Genomic DNA, 14843 nt, shown 5'->3' on the forward strand with positions numbered 1-14843 from the left:
AGGTATCAGAACTATGTGAAGTGTTGGAAGTGATGCTAGGCTTTGTTTGGGTTGGCACCTAGGCCGCCTCGGGTGTGCCGCGTTGATATTATAACCCAATGAATTTACCCATGAACTAGCAAACCAGAACCTTACCTTAGTGTGTAATCTAAGATTAATAGATGTGTTTATAAGGCATGAGTTACAGTATACAGGACATTGTTCAGGTGAGAACCGTAAGAAATAAAAGTAAAAATTAAAGATTGGAAACTGTAGGTCTACGCGGTGACGAGCGTCGGGGCAGTGCCCTCAGTGTCCTCCGTTCTACCGCCACATCAGGTCACACGCGGTCGGAGCACCTTGCTGGGCGTCGGCCATTCTCCCTGTGAGCGTCCCACCATGTGAGGTGACTACCAGCTATACTATTCCACTGTGAACCTGTGGATCCCCAGCAGACCACCCCAAATGAGTAGGAATAAATAAGGAAATGCTTGAGAAACTCCGCGGTCGTCACTTGGAGTGACCTATAATGCCAGGCGCAGAAACGGTACTGGTATGTCTCTGGGTGTAACCCTCGTCTCTACCCATCGAGGGCGGTGTGCAAACGAGGTGCCTGATACGTGTACCTAGAAATCACAAGGAGTCCCATACTTGCAGGTGTGTAGTATAACAGGTGTGGTGAGCTGGTGCTACAGGGAGGTGAGATGGTGTTACTATGTATGATGACCTAAGGTGCTATACACCATACAGGTGGAGCAGTCCGAAGTGTTAAAGGATATTGTAAGCAGGGTAACCAAACTCATCGTTGTTCTTCTGAGGAAGGCCAGCTCAATTGTATTTTTTGTTACCATATAGTTTATAAAGAATAAATTAGTTCAGACATGTTATGGTTTCACCCTTCTTTCTCCTTATCGATCTGGTCAATGAAAAACCTAACCCAATGCCTAGTCCACTCTGCCCGCTACCTAACGAGTTACATACTGTCCAGAGGGGGTCTGGTGGCAGCGACCCTTAGAAATTAAGATTAGAGTTAAGTATTTCCCCTTAGAATTAGTGACCCCAGTCTGGCAGTATAATACTACACTACTTTTAGTAATATTAATTTGATACAACATGATAAAAAGGACAAACACTGGTAAATAAACAAACAAAAGAAGGCACTAATCAAGAAGCTTCCCTCTGACCGTGCTTAGATAAGTGAGGTGGTGTGTTGCCACCCTGACCCTGGGTGTATGCTAGCACCAGTGGGTAGAGACGAGTGAAGGCGTACAACTGTGCACCTTTTCCACAAATATGTTACTTTGTTTCTTACAAATACACTTATACTACTATTACACTATTTACAAGCACGTGACACATTGTTTTAGATTGTTTTCTTGGGGTGGTACTCCACGAAGCAAGGAGGACAGAGACCAACGTCACACTCCTTGAACCAAGTCTTTACGTCCTTACGCTTAGCTGCGCTTTGCCCCTTACGACCGTCAGGGCTGTAACGAGCGGGATGGTTGTCCACCGCTCGTTGCTTGTTCGCGGCCCCCCTGTGGGGGGATGTGAGAAGGTCGCTACTGCTTCGTCACACATGAGACACTAGCCAGCCAGTACCACAGCTGTACTTCCCCTGCTGTTCAATTTAAACCCTGGTTGTGTGCTCATCTGAGGCTCCTGGGGCTCGTAGGCTGATTCCTCAGTCCTTCACTATTCGGCTGTTAATCTCCGGACACCTACTCCGGTTACTACCGCGGCTGCCATGTGATCGCCACTTCCACCACGCCCTATCCATCATCCGTGCCCTGGCGTCTCTCCTGTGTGGCAAGACATCGCCCACAAACGCCGGCGCCAAGTGAGGAAGCTGCCCTGAGAGCGGACCACCGCATTATCAGAACATTCCACTGGGCTGCAGCCGTAGGAAATATCTGCACTTTGTTTGACTCCCGTAATTGTTTATTTAATATTTGTGTGAGTGGTGTCAATTATTGTGATTATTTTCGTAGTAAAGAGATGTCAATCTCTAACGGTTGTTTGTTACCCCTTGGAAACCCATGGTTCGTGACTTTCCTTTTATAAGATCCTGATTAGGCTGGCAAGGGATTTATATCCCAAAGTCCAGGCCTTTACAACGACCACCTGGACCAATTGGTAAGAAGTCCGTGTTGTGACGAACAACCCAGTCACGTGCAAGCAATCTGTCAGGTAGGCCTGCTTGGCTGTGATGTCGTGGTGCAGCTGCCACGATGGTACCATATTTCTCTAGGATTTTCAATATCACTTGCTTCTGAAAAACCCCGAGAGAGGGTTTTTACTAGGTACAGTTTGTATCCATTCAGGATGGTGATGTCCATGAGGTGTAGGAACATCATCTTGCACCACTTCAGACATTTCCTTGCACACTCAATTGAGCCAACCTGTATGTCACTCTTGTCCACGAGGCGCATGTTGACATTGTAGTCCACAACAGCGTCAGGTTTTTTCATAACCTCTCCTGAGGTCGATTCCCTTTTTCCACTGTCAACCATTTCACCCTTGCGAACGGTTGACAGCATCCGCACAGTACGGTTATCTTGTCAGTGTATTGCAAGCATCTTGTCTGCTTGCTTCAGCTGGATCTCTCATCGGGCTGGTTTACCAGTAAACACGGGCCACTGTTTCTGGTTCTTGCGTACAGTTCCACATGAACCGATGTCATGTTCAAGTAGGAATTTGGTCATTGCAGGAGAAGTATAATAATTGTCAGTGTAGAGGATGTGATTCCCTCCAAAGTAGCGGTCCATAAGTTTCTTGACAACAGCGCCAGAGAAACCATGTGGGTCGTCCTTGGGTATGTCTACGTCACTTGCTGTGTAAGCTATGAGATCTAAGACGTACCCAGTATCACAGTCAGTGTACACAGCACAAAGAACTTGATCCTGAAGTGATGTCGTTTGGGGGGAATGTATTGTCTAAAAACAACACGTCCTCTGAAAAGCACCAGAGACTCGTCCACCACTACGTTGTGAAACGGTCTGAAGAACTTGGTAAAGCGTTCCTTCAGCATCGTAAAAACTTCCCTTATTTTACAAAGTCTGTCACTAGTCACAGGAATGTTATCTAAAAAGTGTAGATAATGTCGGATGGAAGCAAACTGGTCTCTGGACATGAATTTTGCAAACAATGGAGTTGCAGTGATATCATCAGGAGATATCCAGTACTCCTGAAGTACATGTTTTCTCACCTGTGCCATCAGCATCAGTAATGCAAAAAACACATACAGTTCGGCAGCACCGACATCATTCCATCGACGCATGTGTGGCAAGGGGCCAGAGCCGGGGTCAGCCTCACATGTGTACTGATGAAATTTGTTTGTCTCGGTACACAGTAAGTCCATAATTGCACCATCAAAGAACGCAAAAAAATAATCCATCTCACGTGATTCCTCTGTACAGGGAAATTCAGGAGTAATTCCACCTGATGATCTTCTGAATTCTGGGATATCAGGATGGAAATTACTGCCATCAGACCAAACAAAGGCATCCATTGTCCCTTGTCTGTGTCGATGATGGTGATGGTGATGAATGCAGTCCATCAAATGTCGACAAAACATTTAATTTTTTTTTATATCCTTGTTCCCGTGTCTGCAGCTCCACCAACCATACCAAGCCCTGTGTCTGGCACTCCACCAACCATCCCAAGCCCTGGGTCTGCAGCTCCACCAACCATCCCAAGCCCTGGGTCTGCAGCCCACCAACCATCTCAAGCCCCGGGTCTGCAACTCCACCAACCATCCCAAGCCCTGGGTCTGCAGCTCACAACCATCATCCCAAGCCCTGGGTCTGCAACTCCACCAACCATCCCAAGCCCTTGGTCTGCAACTCCTACAACCATCCCAAGCCCTGGGTCTGCAACTCCTACAACCATCCCAAGCCCCTGGCTCCGAGCCCACCAACCATCCCAAGCCCTGGTCTGCAATCCCACAACCATCCCAAGCCCTGGGTCTGCAGCTCCAACCATCCCAAGCCCTTGGTCTGCAACCCTACAACCATCCCAAGCCCTGTGTCTGCAGCTTCACCAACCATCCCAAGCCCTGGGTCTGCAGCTCCACCAACCATCCCAAGCCCTGGGTCTGCAGCTCCACCAACCATCCCAAGCCCTGGGTCTGCAGCTCCACCAACCATCCCAAGCCCTGGGTCTGCAGCTCCACCAACCATCCCAAGCCCTGGGTCTGCAGCTCCACCAACCATCCCAAGCCCTGGTCTGCAACTCCCAACCATCCAAGCCCTTGGTCTGCGGCTCCACCAAATATTGGGGCCCTTGACAAGTGTGTCACCAACTAAGGAGTTAGGTAAGTCACTGTACAGTACTGTCCTGCCTTCTCTTCCTTTGTCCTTCTCTCTCTCCTATCTACCCTTCTCTCCTATTTTTCCTGTTCTTCTTCTTCACTATCTTCCCTTCTCTATCACAGAAGTATAATAGTAATAGAACTACTTAACAACCTTACTGGTAATAAGTATCTTATGATCTTCTCTGCTGCTCTTGATCAAATTGTCTTAATATTAATCATTATTATTATCATTACAGTATTATTATTACAAATGACAACAATCGTCACCTCAACATTATTAGGCACCCTTGATTACTCACTGCAAAAAGTCTATAATTGTTTTGTTAGACAATATGACAATAGGGGAAAGATTTTGACAACCAACTGAGACAACAGTAGTCGAGTGTTCATTTTGAAAATCATCTGACTCTCCTTGTAGATACTTTCTGTAGTGAATGTTCCTCTATCCCTGCCAGGACCTATCCTTATAGATACTTTCTGTAGTGAGTGTACCTCTATCCCTGACAGGACCTATCCTTGTAGATACTTTCTGTAGTGAATGTTCCTCTATCCCTGCCAGGACCTATCCTTGTAGATACTTTCTGTAGTGAGTGTTCCTCTATCCCTGCCAGGACCTATCCTTGTAGATACTTTCTGTAGTGAGTGTTCCTCTATCCCTGCCAGGACCTATCCTTTTAGATACGTTCTGTAGTGAGTGTTCCTCTATTCCTGCCAGGACCTATTCTTCTAGATACTTTCTGTAGTGAGTGTTCCTCTATCCCTGCCAGGACCTATCCTTGTAGATACTTTCTGTAGTGAGTGTACCTCTATCCCTGCCAGGACCTATCCTTGTAGATACTTTCTGTAGTGAGTGTTCCTCTATCCTTGCCAGGACCTATCCTTGTAGATACTTTCTGTAGTGAGTGTACCTCTATCCCTGCCTGGACCTATCCTTGTTTATACTTTCTGTAATGAGTGTACCTCTATCCCTGCCTGGACCTATCCTTGTTTATACTTTCTGTAGTGAGTGTACCTCTATCCCTGCCAGGACCTATTCTTGTAGATACTTTCTGTAGTGAGTGTACCTCTATCCCTGCCAGGGCCTATCCTTGTAGATACTTTCTGTTGTGAGTGTTCCTCTGTCCATACCAGGACCTATCCTTGTAGATACTTTCTGTAGTGAGTGTTCCTCTGTCCCTACCAGGACATATCCTTGTAGATACTTTCTGTAGTGAGTGTACCTCTATCCCTGCCAGGACCTATCCTTGTAGATACTTTCTGTAGTGAGTGTACCTCTATCCCTGCCAGGACCTATCCTTGTAGATACTTTCTGTAGTGAGTGTACCTCTATCCCTGACAGGACCTATCCTTGTAGATACTTTCTGTAGTGAGTGTACCTCTATCCCTGCCAGGACCTATCCTTGTAGATACTTTCTGTAGTGAGTGTGCCTCTGTCCCTGCCAGAACCTATCCTTGTAGATACTTTCTGTAGTGAGTGTGCCTCTGTCCCTGCCAGGACCTATCCTTGTAGATACTTTCTGTAGTGAAAGTGTACCTCTGTCCCTGCCAGGGACCTATCCTTGTAGATACTTTCTGCAGTGAGTGTGCCTCTGTCCCTGCTACAGAACCTATCCTTGTGAATCGTTCCTTGGTGAGAGTACCTCCCTATCCTGGACTATCGCCTTGAATACGTTCTGTAGGTGGTGTGCCTCTATCCTGCTGGGACCTATCCTTGTAGATACTGTCTGTAGTGAGTGTACCTCTATCCCTGCCAGGACCTATCCTTGTAGATACGTTCTGTAGTGAGTGTACCTCTATCCCTGCAAGGACCTATTCTTGTAGATACGTTCTGTAGTGAGAGTACCTCTATCCCTGCCAGGACCTAACCTTGTAGATACTTTCTGTAGTGAGTATTCCTCTATCCCTGCTAGGACCTATCCTTGTAGATACTTTCTGCAGTGAGTGTTCCTCTATCCCTGCCAGGACCTATCCTTTTAGATACGTTCTGTAGTGAGTGTACCTCTATCCCTGCCAGGACCTATCCTTGTAGATACTTTCTGTAGTGAGTGTACCTCTATCCCTGCCAGGACCTATCCTTGTAGATACTTTCTGTAGTGAGTGTGCCTATGTCCCTACCAGGACCTATCCTTGTAGATACTTTCTGTAGTGAGTGTACCTCTATCCCTGCCAGGACCTATCCTTGTAGATACTTTCTGTAGTGAGTGTTCCTCTGTCCCTACCAGGACCTATCCTTGTAGATACTTTCTGTAGTGAGTTTACCTCTATCCCTGCCATGACCTATCCTTGTAGATACTTTCTGTAGTGAGTGTGCCTCTGTCCCTATCAGGACCTATCCTTGTAGATACTTTCTGTAGTGAGTGTACCTCTATCCCTGCCAGGACCTATCCTTGTAGATACTTTCTGTAGTGAGTGTGCCTCTGTCCCTACAGGACCTATCCTTGTAGATGTTTTCTGTAGTGAGTGTACCTCTATCCCTGCCAGGACCTATCCTTGTAGATACTTTCTGTAGTGAGCGTGCCTCTGTCCCTGGACCTATCCTTGTAGATACTTTCTGTAGTGAGTGTACCTCTATCCCTGCCAGGACCTATCCTTGTAGATACTTTCTGTAGTGAGTGTGCCTCTATCCCTGCCAGGACCTATCCTTGTAGATACTTTCTGTAGTGAGTGTGCCTCTATCCCTGCCAGGACCTATCCTTGTAGATACTTTCTGTAGTGAGTGTACCTCTATCCCTGCCAGGACCTATCCTTGTAGATACTTTCTTTCTGTAGTGAGTGTTCCTCTATCCTTGCCAGGACCTATCCTTGTAGATACTTTCTGTAGTGAGTGTGCCTCTATCCCTGCCAGGACCTATCCTTGTAGATACTTTCTGTAGTGAGAGTACCTCTATCCCTGCCAGGACCTATCCTTGTAGATACTTTCTGTAGTGAGTGTACCTCTATCCCTGCCAGGACCTATCCTTGTAGATACTTTCTGTAGTGAGAGTACCTCTATCCCTGCCGGGACCTATCCTTGTAGATACTTTCTGTAGTGAGAGTACCTATATCCCTGCCAGGACCTATCCTTGTAGATACTTTCTGTAGTGAGAGTACCTCTATCCCTGCCAGGACCTATCCTTGTAGATACTTTCTGTAGTGAGTGTACCTCTATCCCTGCCAGGACCTATCCTTGTAGATACTTTCTGTAGTGAGAGTACCTCTGTCCCTGCCAGGACCTATCGTGTGTGTGTGTGTGTGTGTTTTAAAGCTCATTAATCATATATGTTTAGGGATGGTTGTGTGTTATACCTCACATAATGTTTTTCAGGTGTGCTGGGCCAATGTGAAGACGTAACTCTGGAATACTTCATAAACAGTGGCAAACTGGAGCAATTTTACCAGGTGGCAGCTTATGTGGATGATATTCTCATTCACAAGTTACCTTGTGCAGCATGTCAAGGTAGTAACAGTTATTTTCAATGTGTGTGTGTTATAGTTGCAACCTGACCTGACCTAACCTAACCTAACCTAACCTCTTAATGTGTTTATTTTTATTAGTACGTACATTGAAAACCTCTTTATAATGTACTTCTCTCTCTCCACATATTCATGAGGTATACAGTAAGCTTCACACATAACAGGCCCTCGATACAAAACACTACCCTCTCCATGTAGTTTGTTAGAAGCTTCATTACTATACATTATATCTATTGTTATGACCCTCTTCCACTCACCGCTTACCAATCTTCCACCACTGGTTACCAGCGGCTACGGTCGTATGTACAGAGCAGTAGATATCTTACAAGAGTTCTCAAATTACCACCGGCTGTCCCGCCAGTCTCCGGTAATTGTCCGATGATCGGTATCAGTGTACAGACAAACAACTGGCAGGTAGATTTCCACCAGGTCACTGAAACACACTTGTGCACTGTAGTCTTTAATAAACAGTAATTCTTCACAACACTGTTAACAGGGTAATGTATTCTCAGCTCAAGTATATAGTCAGCACACTACCAGTGTACAATTCCTTAGTCTTCTCACTTTATATTAATCGCAACAATTCCACAATACTTGCACAACAATTGCCTTCAGTTGTTCTGCTAGGCTTAGTCTTTACACTCTGAATGGAAGCGATCTATTGACTCAAGGCCGCTCACTGCCGCTTATACATGTCTCGTCAGACGCCTAGAGCATTCTAGCAACGTCCAGACGCTGGAGTTCGGTTCGCAACACGCCTGGAGAATTATCTTGGCTTACAATAAGAATTAATTCATAACAAAAATGATGCAATACATTTTAGAATATTCTTACATAATTAATACATCAATACCCTGGACAGTGAACCCTCACTTTACGCGGTCAATTGAACCCACGGAGGCCCGCGTAAAGCGAGAAACGCGTAAAGTGAACAACATAACATATGGGATTAAATGAAATAGAGACCGGCTGACCCCCAAACTCCACTTTTTCCGGCACAATACCTATGTTCTAGTAAAAATAACATCTTAATTTTATGATGGTACATGCACACAATTAATACTTAAGAGAAATAGAGATATACAGTCGCCAAGTTAATGTCCATTCAAATAATGGACTCAACTCCCTCTCCCTCTTCTCACACTCCTGGCTCTTCCCTCTCTGAAAAATGTTTGGGGGAAAACCACTAGATTTTAAGGTATAGTAATAAATAATACCTCAAACTAAAGTTAGGATAATGTAATTGACATTGCTGGATTCCTTGTAAGACCAGGAATATTTTGAATATAAATGTCATATATTTTGCACAAAAGATAACATATTTACTCAGAGTAAACATTATATCTAAAATTTGTATGTCTAATGCAAAATCTATGATGTTTATGTTCAAAATGATCATCAAATTGTAAGAATTCCAGCAATGTAAATTATATTCTGGCCCGGTAATTTGTATGAATTTTATGAGCTAAAACAAATATCTTCAATAAATAAACAAAATATACTTACCGAAATACTATCTGTCAATCAAAATACCCCACCTCCCCCCCTCTTCCCACCTGCTCCCTGGGTCCCTCCCTCCCTCCCTACCCCTCACCCCCACCTTCCCTCCCTACCAGAGAAATGATTGGGTTATAACAGTATATTTACATTTTTAGTAATAAATAATACCTGAGACTAAAGTTAGGATAATATAATTGACATTGCTGGATTCCTTGCAAGACCAGGAATATTTTGAATATACACTTCATATATTTTGCACAAAAGATAACATATTTTCTCTGAGTAAACAAATTACTTGCATTAGATCTAAAATTTGTATGTCTAATGCAAAATCTATGATGCTTATAATCAAAATGATCATCAAATTGTAAGAATTCCAGCAATGTATATTATATTCTGGCCGGATAATTTGTATGAATTTTATGAGCTAAATAAAAAAATTATACTTCACCCGCGTATATGAGTAGATGCACCGCGTAAAGTGGGAATTCCGGTTCTAGCAGGGTGGCAGGGTACCGCGTAAATGTAGAAACGTGAAACCGCGTAAAGCGAGGGTTCACTGTATATACAAGAAAATCTCCTTAAATTACCAAAATAACTGTTGCATGGGACAAAAATCAACCAAAACACCTAGTTTACAAAATTATAAAACAAAATTATGCCTCAACATAGCATTATTAACACTCTCTCTCTCTCTCTCTCTCTCTCTCTCTTTCAGAACTCTGCCTCCACAACTGGCTGGGAGGATACTGTGAGAAGTGTAAAGATGTGGTCAATGCTTGGGACTTGATTCAGAGATACACAAGTGATACGATGCAGATGAGTCCGATGCTGCCCTGCAACAAGTGTGGAAAACAGCAAGCTGCAGGTGAATATGAAGTCTCTCTCTCTCTCTCTCAAAATTTTAGTTCACTTGGTGTAATTCAAGATTATTTTCTTTACATCAACACTGCACTGCATTATATATAATCAATACGTAAAATAAACTTCAGAATGACCAATAATTGTACTGGAAAAACGTAAAAATAGTTTATGTTCAAGAGAGTCTCAAGCAAGATGCTTCGTTCACTGAGGAGGGACACACACTGACGCCATTTTGGGTCAGTCAAGTGGCTGTTTGGCGTGCTAAAATCTGCAGTAAAACCTCGGTTAACCGACTTTCGGATTAACCACTGATCCCGAACCCCTAATTTTTTTTTTTTTTACGGGGATTAGCCCACCCGGGCACAGGTCACTGACCCGCATCGGGGCCTGAGGGGCGATAATGTAATGATAATAATAATAGTAATAATAATAATAATAATAATAATAATAATAATAATAATAATAATAATAAAGAAACATAAAGAAACATAAAGAAATGCAAAAATGGAAAAAAAATCAAGAGTGAGAAACAATATACCTACAGTGAGTTCTGCTATAACGCGTGTTTTGACAACGCGAATTGGCTCTAACGCGATTTATGAATAGAGGAACGATATTTGTATAACGCGAACGCTTGTTTGCTGTAACACGATTTTTTCTTACTATTTCTCCAATTTTGTGGTATTAACTGTGAATATGGTAAAGAAGAATATCTCCAAGAAGCGTTCTGGAGATCGCATTCCCGGTGATGATCGTAAAAGAAAGGCTATAACCCTTGAAGAGAAGCTCGATGTTATCAACCTCAAAATCACCCTTCTCCCCCATCAAGTTATATTCCTATTTTTTCAAGGTAAAGTGTTATTTACTGTATGATTTCATTATTAGATATGAATGTAACATTTATTTTGACTGTGCTATCCTTTGTGTTAGGCTAACTACTAAATTTTTTTTCGATTTCTAGTAGTAATCTGCACCTAACCCTATTTTCTCCATAAGCCCTGTTATTTCTATTACGCGAATTTCTACAACACGATGTTTTACAAGAACACAACTATCGCGTTATAGCAGAATTGACTGTACAGTGGGGTATGCTATAACGAACGGATCCTACTACGAATATTCCTATAACGAACAGTTTTACCTATAAAATTGAGAATGCTATAACGAACGCAACTCCTACAACGAACGCGGATGAATACGGGACTATTTCGCCCGGCGCATGAATATTGTTGTATCGCGACCCACAACAAGAGCGTCAGGCGCCATCTTTGTCTCATTGTGTAGCCAGTGCACCACTTTTATTGTTGAAATTTCGTCTTTTGATGTGGAAATTCGCGTTGTTTGTATAACTATTTTGTTATACAAGTATACAATTGTAACAATGAATCGTCCAAAGCGAGTGAGAAAGCTAATAACCCTTGAAACTAAGAAAGAAATTATAAAGAAACGTGAGAATGGAAGAAGCATTGCGAAACTTAGTGATGTATGGGATGGCTAAATCGACTAAATGTACGATTTTGAAGAATAAAGAGGAGTTATAAACTGTGCAAGTGGCTAAGGGAATCTCTAGACTTAGCAAAGCAAGGTGTAATGTGATTGAAGAGATGGAAAATTTACTCTTAGTGTGGATAAAGGAGAAAGAAATGGCAGGTGGTAACATTAGTGAAGCTATAATTTGTGAGAAGGCGAAACAATTGTTTGAGGACCTTAAAGCCAAGACTCCCAGTGGAAGTGATAGTGCTGTGCCAGTGTTTAGGGGTACCTGCATGCTGAATAACACTAAGGTAAGATAAAGTACCGTATTTTTTACATTTTCCACAGAATTTTTTCAGTGTTAAGTGGTTGTATTTGGGGGCCTGGAATGGATTAATCCTATAACGAACGAATGCTATAACGAACGAGGTTCTGGAACCAATTACGTTCGTTATAGCATACCCCACTGTATGTGTATGTTGTGTTGTCAATAGTAAGAGAAACAATTGAGACCCTGCAATTGTGTGTAAATGAGGCAGAAAGTAAGATGAGCAACCTGGGACTTGGTCACAATTTCTGTGATGCCATATGTTCTTTGACTTTTCCATTTTTTATTCACAGTTTCTGTGCTGGTTCATATTTATTACAAAAGTGGTTAATGTTTTAAAGTAAATTATATTGAAATATGAATGGCAAATGAACAAAAATGAATAGAGGGATTTAAATGAGGTAGGTTAGGGATAGGTACATTTTCAAAGTACCTTTCCCTAACCTACCTCATTTAAGCCCCTCTATTCATTTTTATTCATCTGCCATTCATATTTCAATAGAAATCCGTCGGCCCCTTCCCCCATATGTGGGCGGTTAATCGAGGTTTTACTGTAGTTCCCTGTACTTCAATTATGTTAAATAATTGTTAAAATTACTAAAAACTTTAATAATACTTGGAAAATTATTGAATAGTACAGGTTGACAACCCTTTATCCGAAATTGCGAAAACCAAAAAGCTCTGAAAACCGAAAGTTTTTTTGTGGAGCATTTATTTATTTTTTTAACCAGGGATTAGCCCACCCAGGCATAGATCACTGACCAACATCGGGGCCTGGAGGGCGAAAATGTAATAGTAATAATAATTATAATAATAATAATAATTATAATAATAATTATTCATAGTAAATAAAAATTTTAATTAAAAAATACACCAAAATAAAATAATAATGATAACAATAATAATAATAATAAAATATAATAATAAAATTTAAAATAATAATAATAACAATAATACTGTATTAATAAAATAATAATAATAATAATAATAATAATAATAATAATAATAATAATAATAAAGAAATACAAGAATGAAAAAAGATAAAAAGTGAGAAGCATGACCTAGACCTATGCCCAGGCCCCAATGTGGATCAGTGACTTGTGCCCGGGTGGGCAAATACACACACACACACACACACACACAAAAAACTAACCATTCTGAAAACCGAAAAATTCCGAAATCCGAAATACCTCTGGTCCCAAGGATTTCGGATAAGGGATTGTCAACCTGTACAACCTACTTGATATTTTTTTTTTTTTTTTTACGGGAATTAGCCCACCCAGGCACAGGTCAAACGACCCACAACGGAGCCTGGGGGGCGAAAAAAAAGAACGGAAAGAAATTGAAAATATAGAAAAAAAGGTTATACAGTTAACCCTCACTTTACGCGGTCCCGCATTCCGCGTTTCCACGTTTACGCGGTGCCCTGCCGGAACCCAGGATGCTCACATTCCGCGGTGCGTGTACCCCTTTACGCGGAGAGCGGCTGGCGAGCCGCGCCATTTTTGGATCCAAACCTCCCGCCATCCGCCATGTTGTGTAAGCTGCGCGAACATGGTCGCCCAGTCATCAAAACATTACCAGTTCTTCACCCGCCACCCACCACAGCCGGCCCAAGTCAGTGATAGTGATAATTATGGTGAGGATATGGACTTATATGGACTTTGGGGAGTTTGACAAAGAGGCCCTGCAAGCCTCTGTGGTGGATAGTGATACAATTGATACAAGTGACACAGGTGAGGGCCAATAATCTGCCCTCTGCCTCGGAACCAACCGCCCATCCCCGTGTGCCCAGCCATTTTTTCTACTAATGTAAGTGTTAAAAAACCTAATATTATTGATATTTCTCTTAATTATTAATTGTGTGTGCATACCATCATAAAGTTAAGATAATATTTTTACTACAACATAGTTGTGTGTCGTCAAAAAGTGGAGTTTGGGGATCGGCCCGGACTCCATTTCAATTAATCCCATATGTTATGTTATTCACTTTACGCGTTTCTCACTTTACGCGGGACCCTCCGGGTTACATTAACCGCGTAAAGTGAGGGTTAACTGTACAGTGACCCCTCCATTAACGAACTCAATCCGTTCCACAAGGTCGTTCGTTAACCGAAACCATTGTTTCAATGGGTTTTTGGGTAATTGGTTCCAGCTCACCGAAAATTTCCTAAATTCAACAAAAATGGTAGAAAAGTTCACTTACTTTGAGGTGTGTATGTAGAAGGCTCCTCGATGATGATGATGATGATGGGAATTAGAATGGGGGTGGAGGAGAAGGAGGAAGAGAAGGCATTGGGGTGGAAGAGAAGTCACCCCATGGCGCCATTTCACCCATAAAATTTTGGCTCTCGTGGTGTAATTCAAGATTATTTTCTTTAAATCAACACTTCACTGCATTATATACAGGTATTGTCAATATGTAAAATATATTTCAAAATGACCAATAATTTGCTTGGAAACACAGAAAAAAGCGTTTAGTTGAAGAGAGTCTCAAGCAAGATGTTACCTCCAGTGAAAACAGAGAGAGACTAACGCCTGTTTGCTGTGTTAAGAGGCTGGATGCCGCGCATTAAACTAGTCACTTTACCTTCAATTATATTCAATAATTGTTAAAATGACTAAAAAATTGACTATTAAACTTTTAAAATTATTGAATAGTATAAACTTCTTGATATTTACTAAAATAGTAAGGAATTTAAGCCCTAGAACCGATTAATGTATTGGCTGACTGATACTAAAGCTGGTTGCCCGGTCAGTGCAAGCGAAAACATGTTGAGGTCGGTTCGTAAGAACTTCGTTAACCGAATTTTTTTTCGTTAACCGAATTGAAGATCCTTATGGAAGGCAGTTCGTTAATCGAAATTACGTTAACCGAGGTGTTCGTTAAACGAGGGGTCACTGTACTGTATTAATCTACACCACCAAGAT

General features: G+C 42.2%; 1 protein-coding gene and 1 long non-coding RNA gene across 2 annotated transcripts in view; both read left to right on the forward strand.

The window, feature by feature from the left end:
- The window catches only part of LOC121855285, a gene marked incomplete in the record, with an annotated part of 205963 nt that overhangs the window by 140672 nt on the left and 50448 nt on the right, over positions 1-14843 (forward strand).
- Positions 4221-10114, forward strand: LOC121855379. Its single transcript, XR_006086789.1, has 3 exons — positions 4221-4294; positions 7599-7730; positions 9966-10114. It is a non-coding gene; the product is annotated as an uncharacterized LOC121855379 (long non-coding RNA).

This window comes from Homarus americanus, unplaced genomic scaffold, assembly GCF_018991925.1.
Source record: "Homarus americanus isolate GMGI-L3 unplaced genomic scaffold, GMGI_Hamer_2.0 scaffold51859, whole genome shotgun sequence".
In the NCBI taxonomy this organism is placed as follows: domain Eukaryota; kingdom Metazoa; phylum Arthropoda; class Malacostraca; order Decapoda; family Nephropidae; genus Homarus; species Homarus americanus.